We start from the raw sequence: 12,170 nt of genomic DNA, 5'->3' as shown, positions 1-12,170 counted from the left end.
TAACATAATGCAACATCTGAGGTTCCTCTGATGTATCTCAGAATCCTCTTCACAGTTATCCAATGCTCTCCGCCAGGATTCGCCATGTATCGACTGACTGCTCCCACTGCTTGTGCAATGTCCGGTCTTGTACATATCATAGCGAACATTAAACTTCCCACTGCTGATGCATACGGTACTCGAGACATCTCCTTCCTCTCTGCTTCATTGCTAGGACACATACTTGAGGATAATTTGAAATTAACAGGAAGTGGGGTAGAAATTGACTTACAATCTTGCATGTTGAAGCGCCGCAAGATTTTCTTCAAATAATTCTTCTGTGAGAGCCAAATCTTCCTGTTATTTCTGTCTCGGTGAATTTGCATCCCTAGAATCTTGTTTGCTGGTCCCAAGTCCTTCATTTCAAACTCCCTAGCCAACTGTGCCTTCAATTCTTGGATTCGATCTTTGTTGGGACCTGCTACCAACATGTCATCCACATACAACAGTAAAATGATGAAATCATTATCTTCAAACCTCTTGTAATATGTACAATGATCTGAACTGAGTCTGTTGTATCCAAGGCTCATGATGAAGGAATCAAATCTCTTATACCAACACCTCGGTGCCTGTTTGAGACCGTATAGAGATTTGTTCAACCTGCAAACCAAGTTCTCCTTTCCTTTTTCTGCAAAACCTTCTGGTTGGAGCATATAAATTTCTTCTTCAAGTTCTCCATGAAGAAATGCAGTTTTAACATCTAACTGCTCTAGATGTAGGTCAAATGTAGCACACATTGCCAAGACTATTCTGACTGTTGTGAGTCGAACCACCGGAGAAAATATCTCGTTGAAGTCAATACCTTCTTTCTGAGCATATCCTTTCACTACCAGTCTCGCACGATACCGCTCCACTTGGTCATTGCCATCACGTTTGATCTTGTAGACCCATTTGTTTCCAATGGCTTTTCTTCCACGTGGTAGTGGTACAAGTTCCCATGTCTTGTTCTTGTGTAGAGCTTCAATTTCTTCCTGCATTGCTGTCATCCACAAAGCAACATCTGAGCTGTTTAAAGCTTCATGGAAAGTTGAAGGCTCTCCATCCTCTGTTAGAAGACAGTATGCAACGTTGATCTCTGTGACATACTCCGAGTGCCACGTTGGCGGTCGTCTCTCACGAGTTGACCGACGAACTTCTGGAGCCTCGGACTCAACTGGTTCTTGTTCCTCGTGCTCTGATGCTGCTTCAGAAGAATCTGAATCTTCTGGATTATTTTCGACATATACCGGCACAGTCTCTGACTTTTCTTTTACAGTGCCATTATCTTCATCTTTTCTTTGCAGTTGATCTTCTACAAAAATAACATCTCTGCTGATGACGATCTTGTGGGCAGTGGGGTCCCACAGACGATACCCCTTTACTCCATCAGCATACCCCAAGAAGATACATCTTCTAGATTTTGCATCTAGCTTTGTTCTTTCTTGGGCATTGTACATCACGTACACAGGACATCCAAATGCATGTAGGTAGGAATAATCAGCTGGCTTTCCAGTCCACATCTCCATCGCTGTCTTCAACCCAATAGCTGTAGATGGCAACCGATTTACTATATAACAGGCAGTTTCGGCTGCTTCTGCCCAGAATGAATTGGGTAGACCAGTAGTCCTCAACATAGCTCTTATTCTTTCTGTAAGAGTTCTGTTCATCCGTTCTGCCACTCCATTTTGTTGAGGAGTGTATGCCACCGTGAACTGTCTCTGAATACCTTCTTGCTTACAGAAAGCAAGAAACTCGCCGTCTGTATATTCTCCACCATTATCTGTCCTCAAGCACTTGATCTTTTTACCAGATTCAAGTTCCACCCACGCTTTGTATTCTTTAAACACATGAAATACATCTGACTTTTTCTTAATTGGATACACCCAACATCTTCTGGAATAATCATCAATGAAAGTCACCATGTACTTTGCACCTCCCATGGATATATCCGGTGATTCCCAAACATCAGAATGAATCAAGTCTAGAATGCATTTACTTCTAGCAATAGATCTACTGAATTTTAATCTATACTGCTTACTTATAACACAATGCTCGCAAAATGGTAAACTTACCGATTTGAGCCCCGGAAGCAATTTTCGCTCAGAGAGAATCTTCAAGCCTTGTTCTGACATGTGGCCGAGTTTGAGATGCCACATCATCGTTGATTCTTCTCCATTTGACGCGACACACGCATCAGCCTCCTGTAGTGTTTCTCCTTTAAGCATGAATAAATTAGCACCAATCTTTTCTGCCTTCATCAATACAAGCGCGCATTTAACGATCTTCATTATTCCATTCTCCACATGAGTTTTGTACCCATGACTATCCATTTGTCCCAAAGACAATAGATTTTTCTTCAGGCCATTGACATGTCTTAACTCTCCAATTGTGCGAATTGTACCATCAAACATTTTTATTTTGATAGTACCAATACCAGCGATCTCCAAGGCATGATCGTTACCCATATATACAGATCCTCCTGAGATAGGTTCATATGTGTGGAACCATTCTCTCCTAGAGGTCATGTGCCAGGTAGCTCCCGAGTCTATAAGCCAGACATCAGAAAGTCGTTTTCTGCCTTCTGAAACAGTTGTTGCCTCACTGTAGAGAATTTCGCCATCATTTGAGGTACTTGCTACACACCCCTGAGCATTTGATGACTCAGGTTCTTTGCCCTCTCTTTTCTTCTGGTTACTCCAACACTCCTTTTTGACGTGCCCTTTCTTGCCACAGTTGTAGCATTTAACATTCTTCTTACTTCTGGATTTTGATCTACCATGATTTTGACTCCCACTGGGGCCACGTTCTGTTGATCTTCCTCTCGTCACCGATAGCGCCTCCGCTTGCTGCGAACTTGCTTGTCTGTTTTCCTTGTTTTTTCGCCTGCTCTCCTCATTTAATACGGAGGCTGCAACATCGTCGAAAACTAAACCCTCTACTGGATTGTTGTTCGTCAGGTTGATGATGAGTTGATCATACGAATCTGGTAGACTTTGAAGTAGAAGCTCTGCACGTTCATTTTCCTCTATATTATGACCCAACGTTGTGAGTTGTGAAAATAGAGTCTTCAATGTGTTGATGTGGTCGGTCACCATTGTAGATTCCGCCATTCGAAGAGTATAGAGTTTCCTCTTCAAGAAGATTTTATTGTGTAGTGACTTGGCCTCGTACAATTTTGTGAGAGTATCCCATATTTCCTTCGCCGTATTTTTCTCTGCCACACTGGATAATACTCCATCCGCAAGTGCCAAGTGTAGATCAGAAATGGCATTGCCGTCTACCTCGTTCCACTTGTCATCAGTTATCTCCATGGGCCTTTCTTCAATTGCTGCCAAGCAATTATTTTTCCTCAATACAGCTTTCATCTTCATTTTCCACAACGAAAAATTATTTCCGTTAAATTTCTCAATTTCATACTTTGCCGCCATTTTATTGATAAATACTGTACACAAGCTAGTGTACCACCTTGAATAGTTGTGAGTATGTGTGAGAATGCACACCAGGAAAGTTCCCAGGAAAGACTGGAGGGGTCACAATGGTCCCACTTAAAACCCAGACTCCTTAAGCTCTTATCGCCTTTGTGACAGAACTTTCCTAGACATGTACAGAATCACACAGTTGCTTTACTCACACCACTATTCCCTGCTTTGCACCGCAAAATTCTTGGATCGCTTCCACCGTTTCACGTGAATAGTACCGTATACATGAATAGTACCGTACACCGTATACGTGAATAGTGCCGTACGCCGTATACGTGAATAGTGCCGTACACCGTATACGTGAATAGTGCCGTACTCCGTATACGTGAATAGTATCGTATGCCGTATAATTGAATAGTGCCGTACACCGTATACGTGAATACGTGAACAATTCCTGACTCCAAAAATACAACCAATAGCTCTGATACCACTGTTAGGAAATTGGTGGGTGAAGCAGGACCGCAGCTAAAATGAAATTGGAAATAAAATAAAGAACAAGCACAATAGAGGACACCAGAAATTACGTGGTTCGGCTTTTAGCCTACATCCACGGGCGAAGACAGAAGGAAATATTTTACTAGTGAAAAGGAGTTACAAGTATTGTAGTATTTTAGCTCACTTCCCAAAACCCCAATACACCCAAACTCTCAAATCACTATAACTCTTAAAAATCCTCTCTAAATAAAGAAAAGAACTGAAGAACTCGATGATTTACAAATGAAGGGAGCCAGCGTTTTTATAGCCAAAAATTAGCTACTGTTCATTTAATATTTAATTATTATTTTTATTTTATTAATTTTTCTTTTCTTTTCCTTCTTTGGCCCGGCATCTCTTTTTCTAACTTCATATTTCTTCTTCAAACATTTACAGCTTCTAGATTACGACTCCTCATCCTCCATTCTTCTTTTGTTTTCTTTGTTTCAAAGAATGCAGCAACAGCCGCATTCAAAACAGGGAAAAGTGGTGCCACCTTCTAGAAAAGGTGGTGCTATTTTTCACATGTGGATGGTGATAAGCATTAAGTACCAATGTTTAGTAAACGGTAGCCGTTGTGCATTCAAAATTAAACTTAAGCACGTACTTTTAAAGATACCTTTAGTTGATCTTGGTTTATTTTGAAAACAAAATATGTTACATTAAGACACTCACCAGAGGAAGCGAGGAGGATAAAGAAGGCAAAAAGAAGAGCCAAGGTTGTGGTAAAGCTAAGCAAAATGCTTGCACCGACTGCTATAAAATATTAATTGCCATTATCATAATGATATCCAATGGAATTTATGGATCCTTGTTTTTTTTTTTTCTCTCTTAAGTTTTATCAGATGTTAATTAGATAAGCTTGATGAGATCAAGATCAATATAGTGTATGTGACCGATGTGAATTAACTCTAGTAGGGAAAAGGCATATAGAAAATATGTTAACTCTAATCACGTGTATTAAACAAAATGAATAATGATAAGATGAAGGAATATAATGCACGATTGAGATTGTATAAAAAAAAAATTAATAAATAAATAAAGGCATTAACACAAGAAATTTTCTATATATATATAGATATCTTTTTTTTTTCCCACTATAAATAGTTTATAAGCTAAGAATTCCTTTTGTTTCAAATTCAAGTTAGTCAACACTTCATCTGCTGCAAATCGGCGCTTGCAGCTGTTGTTAATATGATCGATAACTCGACAAGAGATATGATGCATAGCACGCATTACATTTTTGAATCAAATTACACCTACCCACTCGCTACACCAAATGGTGATAGTGGCCCATTAATTTGTACAGCCATATTAATAAACTCTTGAATCTGCCTTGAATTTTTAGAAACATAACAGAAAATAATGGCAAAACTCTCCCTAATTTTTCCACCTTCCTCGCTCCCCTCCCCTCTACCTTCCCTCCTCATACTTCTGACAAGCACACATGCAAGTATCATAAGAAACAAAAAATATGTCTAAGTTCTAAGTTCAAACATATAAAAAAGTGTCAACTTACCGCAGTGTATAAAAGCTTTATAAATTAACTTTATACTTTCAGTTTTACTTTTAAAATTATTATGATTCTACTTCACAGATCCATTATTAACATAAAAACATGAATTGGCAATGACTCAATCACTTTGATAAATCACTTCCCTCACACTCATATGGTAGGGGTTCAAGTCTTCCAATTTGCAACAAATCTTACCTCTCCTAGGTTCAGATTTCCTAATTTTAAAACTAATCTAAAATTATTTTAGAAAAATTCTGATTGTAAATATAAGTAGATTGAATTAGTAGGTAGAGTAAATACGACATAAATAATGAGAATAATGGTGTCATAAGGAATGATGGAATAAAGAATGAAATAAGTGATTTGGTAAGTTATAAAATGTTAATCATACAATTCCATTTACTGTTATTTAACTGACATTATTGATAGAGTGAAGCTATTGACACCCCTTCATTATCCTTATAAAATCCGACGTCAAATAAAACTATAGTTAAGGACAAATAAGTATTAAACACATATAGATTTTTCTTCTAACAAAATACTTATGTTCATAATTAATCCTTTTTTTTTTCTCTACTTGTTATTTCTTATCTAACTGGAATAAATCATATAAATTTAGAATAATCTATGTTTCTTTTCCTATTTGTTATTGATTAAATTTTTTTGTACTGAAGATTACTTTCAAACTACAATATAAAATATGTGTTATTTAAACTAATGATTAACATTAAAAAAATCATCATCTAGAAAACATTTCAATTTGCAAAAAGAATAAAAAAATAATTCAACATTACTTTGAGTTTTAATAATAAAAAAATTAAATGAAAAATTAGAAGAGTGTATTTAAAAAAAATATTTTTAAAAATAAAATAAATATAACTGAAAAGAAGAGTTTTATGAGGAGATTTGAGGGGTGACAATGCTCCAACTCTCATTGATATGATAACCTCTGAAAAATCATTTACACACTAAAGTCAAGTCTTATAATACATATAAAATCATTTAAATGAAATTAATCAATGAATAAGCCCATCAACCATATCTACACCATTAATTTGGTCGCACTCAGCAGCAGTTGACTTTAGAAATTCTAAGTGGACAGCTAAGACAATTAAACAGCATGCATGTGATTATCACATTTTCCGACGATTAATCTCCATAATTACATCATAATCTACGCCTAAATATCGTGCTCAAATATTGCTGCAGGCATATTTAATTTATTGACAAAGCTTATAGTACTTTTATTAGACAACATTATCGATTTCCTAATCTTCAAGATTAAATGTGAACTCTCTTTTACGTACATATGTGAACGAACATAAAGACATCACAAGATTGGGACAGTACTACAAACCAAAAAAAAAAAAAAAGAACAGGGAGCTGATCGCTGGAAGTTGGGAGTTGGACTCCATAATTTCATATATAATGTTGAATCATAGTGGTGGTGGGCACAGATTGCAGTGGGGACGAATTTTATTTACTTGAGGAACTTTTCGTTTCATTTTTTTATATCTTAATTTTTAAGCAAATCTACTTATTTAATGTGATTTGCTGAACCTGGCTAACTCATTTGATGACAGAATAATTGGAAATACTATTCCATGGCCGATGTGTATATATTATGAATTTTCTACACATACTTGTTATATTTATATATGGATTCTAAAACCTTAATTTTACCAATTTTTGCAATAATTGTGGGATAACACAATGGTATTGTGAGACTGGTACCTAAAAGTATTTGAAATATAATATATGCAAAAAAATAAGAGTGCATGATATACTAATTTTAGAATACATCTGAGGTACCATGTCACCCATACAATAAGCAATAATATCATGACATATATACATTTATTTTATTAAACCACTATTATGTAAGTGGTGATTGTATTAAATTTAATTACACATATCATGCGTGCATCAATTGATTGTAATACATCTGAAATATTATAGAATTTCTCAGAGTTGAAGATTGAAAATGATGTTTGGTTACTTAGAAAGTAAAAGAAAATGAAAGGAATTAAGAAATAGATCTGAGAAAACTTCTGATCTTATTAATCAAATACACACATAATGTGTGTTGAATTATTTCTTATATACAGGTGCTTAAGCTCAACTTGATAACTGAATATAACAACCTTTAACTAATCAGTCACGTGTATATATATTTCATAATCACCAGGCATGACATGGCATGCCACATCACCAATGTGTAACTAATTAATCTTGCTGCTATCATCCTCTGTTCTGCTGACTACTATACAAGTGTGAGCTTCCTTAACATCCCCCCTCAAGCTCAATGGTCTGTTAATAACATTGAGCTTGGAGCGGAAGTAACTGAACTTAGGAAATGACAGAGGTTTTGTAAACACATCAGCAACTTGTTCCTTTGTAGGAATATATCTGATTTCCGGCTCCTTCTTTAGCACCTTGTCTCTAATGTAGTGAATATCTAGTTCAATGTGCTTTGATCTAGAATGAAAAACAGGATTCCTAGCTAAATCACCAGCACTTTGGTTGTCACACCAAAGAACTGGAGGAGGTAACTTCATAATCTTAAGCTCAGAAAATAAGGATTGCAGCCATGATAATTTTGAGCTTGCTGAGGACAGGGCTCTGTATTCACTCTCTGTGCTAGATTTAGCAACAATAGGTTGCTTCTTAGATGACCAAGAGATTAGATTGTTACCAAGATATATGCAATAAGCTCCAATGGATTTGCGATCATCAACATCACATGCCCAATCAGCATCTGAATAACCAGTCAATCCAGTAGTTTCAAGTATTCCCTCCTTTTGAATGTGAAGGCCATAGGTGATTGTTGCTTGAAGATATTTAAGAACCTTCTTGCAGGCCAGCCAGTGTTGAAGTGTGGGAGCACTGAGATATTGACTAAGCTTACGAACTGAGTAGGCAATATCAGGTCTGGTAAGAATTAGATATTGAAGGCCACCAACAAAACTTCTGTACAATGTGGGATCCTCAAACTCTTGCCCCAGAGAATCTTGTACAACTCTTTCCAGCTTGAAACCAATATTAAAAGGTGTATCAGAACCTTTGCAATTCTGCATTGAAGCTCTACTCAACAAGTCTTTGATATACTTTGTTTGAGAAAGATGCATTCCCTGAGCAGTCTAACACACTTCCACTCCAAGAAAATAAGCAACCAGCCCCAAATCCTTAAGAGCAAACACTGTGCTGAGTTTAGTTATGAATACCTCCAGTAGATCAGTATCAGGGCCAGTAATTAGAATGTCATCTACATAGATGAGAACAATGATTAATCCTCTTGTATCATGCTTGATGAAGAGAGAAATGTCAGCCTTAGAATTGATAAATTGCCAGTCAGTTAGACAGCCTTTGAGCTTTTCATACCAGGCTCTTGGAGCTTGTTTTAGCCCATACAAAGCTTTGTTGGGTTAGCAAATGTAACCTTCCTTAGATTCAAAACCCTCAGGTTGTGTCATATACACATCTTCAGAAAGTTCTCCATTGAGAAAGACATTATTTACATCAATTTGCCTTACTTTCCACTCTTTCATAACAACTAAGCTTAGGATAACTCTTACTGTTGAAGATTTGATTACAGGGCTGAAGGTTTCTAAATAGTTAATGCCTGCAGTTTGGTGAAACCCCTTTGCAACTAATCTTGCTTGTACTTGGAGACTGAACCATCAGTGTTGTACTTAGTTCGAAAAACCCATTTGCATCCAACTGGTTTATAAGAGGAAGATATAAGTACTAGGCTCCAGGTATTTTCTTCATGAGGGCATCATACTCTGCCTGCATAGCTTCCTTCCACTTAGGATCAGATAATGCCTCATAGGTGGTGGATGGTTCCAGGCTGTTATGGTTGGCAATGAAGGCCTTTGGCTTGAAGATTCCAGCCTTAGCTCTAGTGATCATTTTGTGTGTAGATATGAGTGGTTTGACTTGTGTTGGTACTAATGATTGGTATGTTTCAACTAGTAAAGAAGATGGATTTTGCTGATTTGGTAGTGATGTGGCATTATTGGGCTGTATGGAAGTGTTTAGATCAGAAGCTGGTTGTATGAGTGATGAGCAATAAAGTGAGTCAGTAGGAAGGTTATTTGATGGTGAGGAAACATTTGGTATGTTGTGAGAAGAACATAGAGGAGAATAATGGTCATTATCAGCTGTATTAGCTTCAAGAGTGTCTTGATTGCTACTGGAAACTGGAACTGTATAACATTTGAGAAGATTGTACTGAAAATCTGAGGAATGATTTCCAGATGAAGAAATATGAAAAAGAGATGAATATGGAAAGGAAGATTCATCAAACAAAACATGACTAGTTATATAAGTTTTACCAGAGGGATATAAACATTTATAGCCTTTATGTAAAGGGCTATAACCCAGAAAGACACATTTGGATGTATGAAACTGAAACTTGTGTTTATTGTACTCTCTAAGGAAAGGGAAACATGATCAACCAAAAACTCTTAGAAACTTGTAATCTAGTGAAAGTTGAAATAGAGATTCATAGGGAGATTTCATGCTCAACACAGGAGTGGGTAGTCTGTTTATAATATAGGTTGCTGTATGAAAAGAATCCCACCAAAATTTAAGAGGCATGGTAGCTTGTGCAAGTAAAGTTAACCCAAGTTCAGTGAAGTGTCTGTGTTTTCTTTCTACTAAACCATTTTGATTGTGAGTATAGGGACATGAGTGTCTGAATTGGATTCCCTCGGCAAGAAGATAGTTAACAAAAGATCTGAACTCTCCCCCCCAATCAGATTGAAGACATTTAATGGATCTGTTGAGTTGTTTTTCAATTTGGGTTTTGAAGATTTTAAAGACAGGGAGAGTTTCATTTTTTGTTTTTAATGGGAATATCCAAGTGAATCTAGTGCACTCATCAACAAAACTTACATAATATTTATATCCTTGAGGAGAGATCACAGGAGATGGTCCCCATAGATCAGTGTGTAATATTTCTAAAGGAAATTTTGTTTTTGTTTCAGTAACAGGAAAGTGTAATCTGTGCATCTTTCCCATCTTACAGGCATCACAAGAGTCAAAGGTTTTGTTTCCATTGATAGTTTGAACAAATGAACATGTTTTGATTACATGATTTAAAACATGAGAAGATGGATGACCTAACCTTTGATGTAATACAGAAGTACTTAACAAACACTCAGAATTTATACAAGGAACTGCTGAAGTGTGTAAGCAGTTGGTTTTATTTTGGAATTCAGAACTAACACTTGAGAACATTGAAAGAGGAGTTAATGTCTTGGTTGACTCTACATTAGTAATATAACTCTGACCAGATGATGTGATAAGAGTTTTATTAGAAGAAACCAATAGCAATCTGTAGAGACTCTTTTCAGCCTTGCCCTGCAATATTACCACATTCTTCATCTGGTCCTTCACAAAACAAAATTTGTCAGTGAATTCAACCACTATATTATTATCTTTGGTAAGTTTGGATATGCTAATGAGATTTTTGGTAATTTGTGGTACTAGGAGCATGTCATTAAGTTTAAGTGTTGATAAGACATCATCTCTATTTTTATGCATTTTCAAGACTACACTGCCTAAGTGAGTTATGCTTAAACCAGCACCATTACCAACAATGAGCTTAGAAGTACCTGTAAAGCTTTCATAAACATGCATATTATTCATGTCATTTGTCAGATGATGTGTAGCTCCACTGTCTAAGTACCAGTTTGCATCAGATGGTCCCTCTATGTTGGCTAAGTATGCAGCTTTTGGATTTCGATTTGGTGGTGGTCTATATGCTCCAGAATTCATGAACTCAGTAAGTTTCCAGCAAATGTTTGCAGTATGCCCAGTCTTGAGGCATATTTAATAGGTTGGTTTAGAACCATTCCACTGAGGCTTGATATGTCCAGAAGGTCTGCCATTATATCCTCCATTACCAGCATTTGGATTCCAATTGCTTCCTCCACCTCTCTGATTATCACCTTGATAGGCTTTGTACTGAGAATCTCCATTACTAGCAAATCCATATCCAGATCCTCCATAATTGCCTTTGTAATGATTAGTTCCAAAACCTCCACTATTTCCAGTATTGTATCCATAACCACCAAAGTTTTTACCACCAGACATGTTTCCTTTCTTAAATCCTCTATTTAGAACCATATTTGCTTCAAAATTCTGTTTCACATTTGTATCAGCAAGCATTTGAGCTTGTTGCTCAATCCTTGCTTCTTGAGTTAAAAGCATGGCATAAGCCTCATTAACATTCATTTTTCCAACACCTACTTGTCTAGTTATATAAGTGGCTACAGAATTGTATTCTGATCCCAAACCAGAGAGTATATGCAGAATTAAATCATCATTATTCAAAGCACTTCCTGCTGCAGCCATGTTATCAGCTATAGATTTCATTTTAATAAAGTAATCGTTGATTTTCAAATCATATTTCCTAGTTGAGTTCATCATGTATCTCAGATGTAGAAGTCTAGATTTAGATTGTGAGGCAAATTGTGTTTCAATAGCCTTCCACACCTCAACAGAAGTTTCCAGATTAAACACTAAGCTAATAATACCTTCACTCATTGATGAGAGCAGCCATCCAAGAAGTACTTGATCTTGTGACCTCCAAATCACAAACTTTGGATTCTCCACAGATCTGATATCATCACCAATCCTTTGAGCAATGTGAGATGGAGGTGGAGTTGCTGAAT

At 36.6% G+C, this 12,170-nt stretch overlaps 1 non-coding gene across 1 annotated transcript; it reads right to left on the bottom strand.

Moving 5' to 3' along the window:
- Positions 1-11,695: 11,695 nt before the first annotated feature.
- On the bottom strand, positions 11,696-11,832 carry LOC112499076 (small nucleolar RNA Z247). Its single transcript, XR_003066603.2, has one exon. It is a non-coding gene; the product is annotated as a small nucleolar RNA Z247 (small nucleolar RNA).
- Between the last annotated feature and the right edge of the window lie 338 nt (positions 11,833-12,170).

This window comes from Citrus sinensis, chromosome 8 (assembly GCF_022201045.2).
Source record: "Citrus sinensis cultivar Valencia sweet orange chromosome 8, DVS_A1.0, whole genome shotgun sequence".
In the NCBI taxonomy this organism is placed as follows: Eukaryota; Viridiplantae; Streptophyta; class Magnoliopsida; order Sapindales; family Rutaceae; genus Citrus; species Citrus sinensis.
Note: the sequence above shows the minus strand (reverse complement) of the source record. Positions and strands in the feature narration are given on the sequence as shown.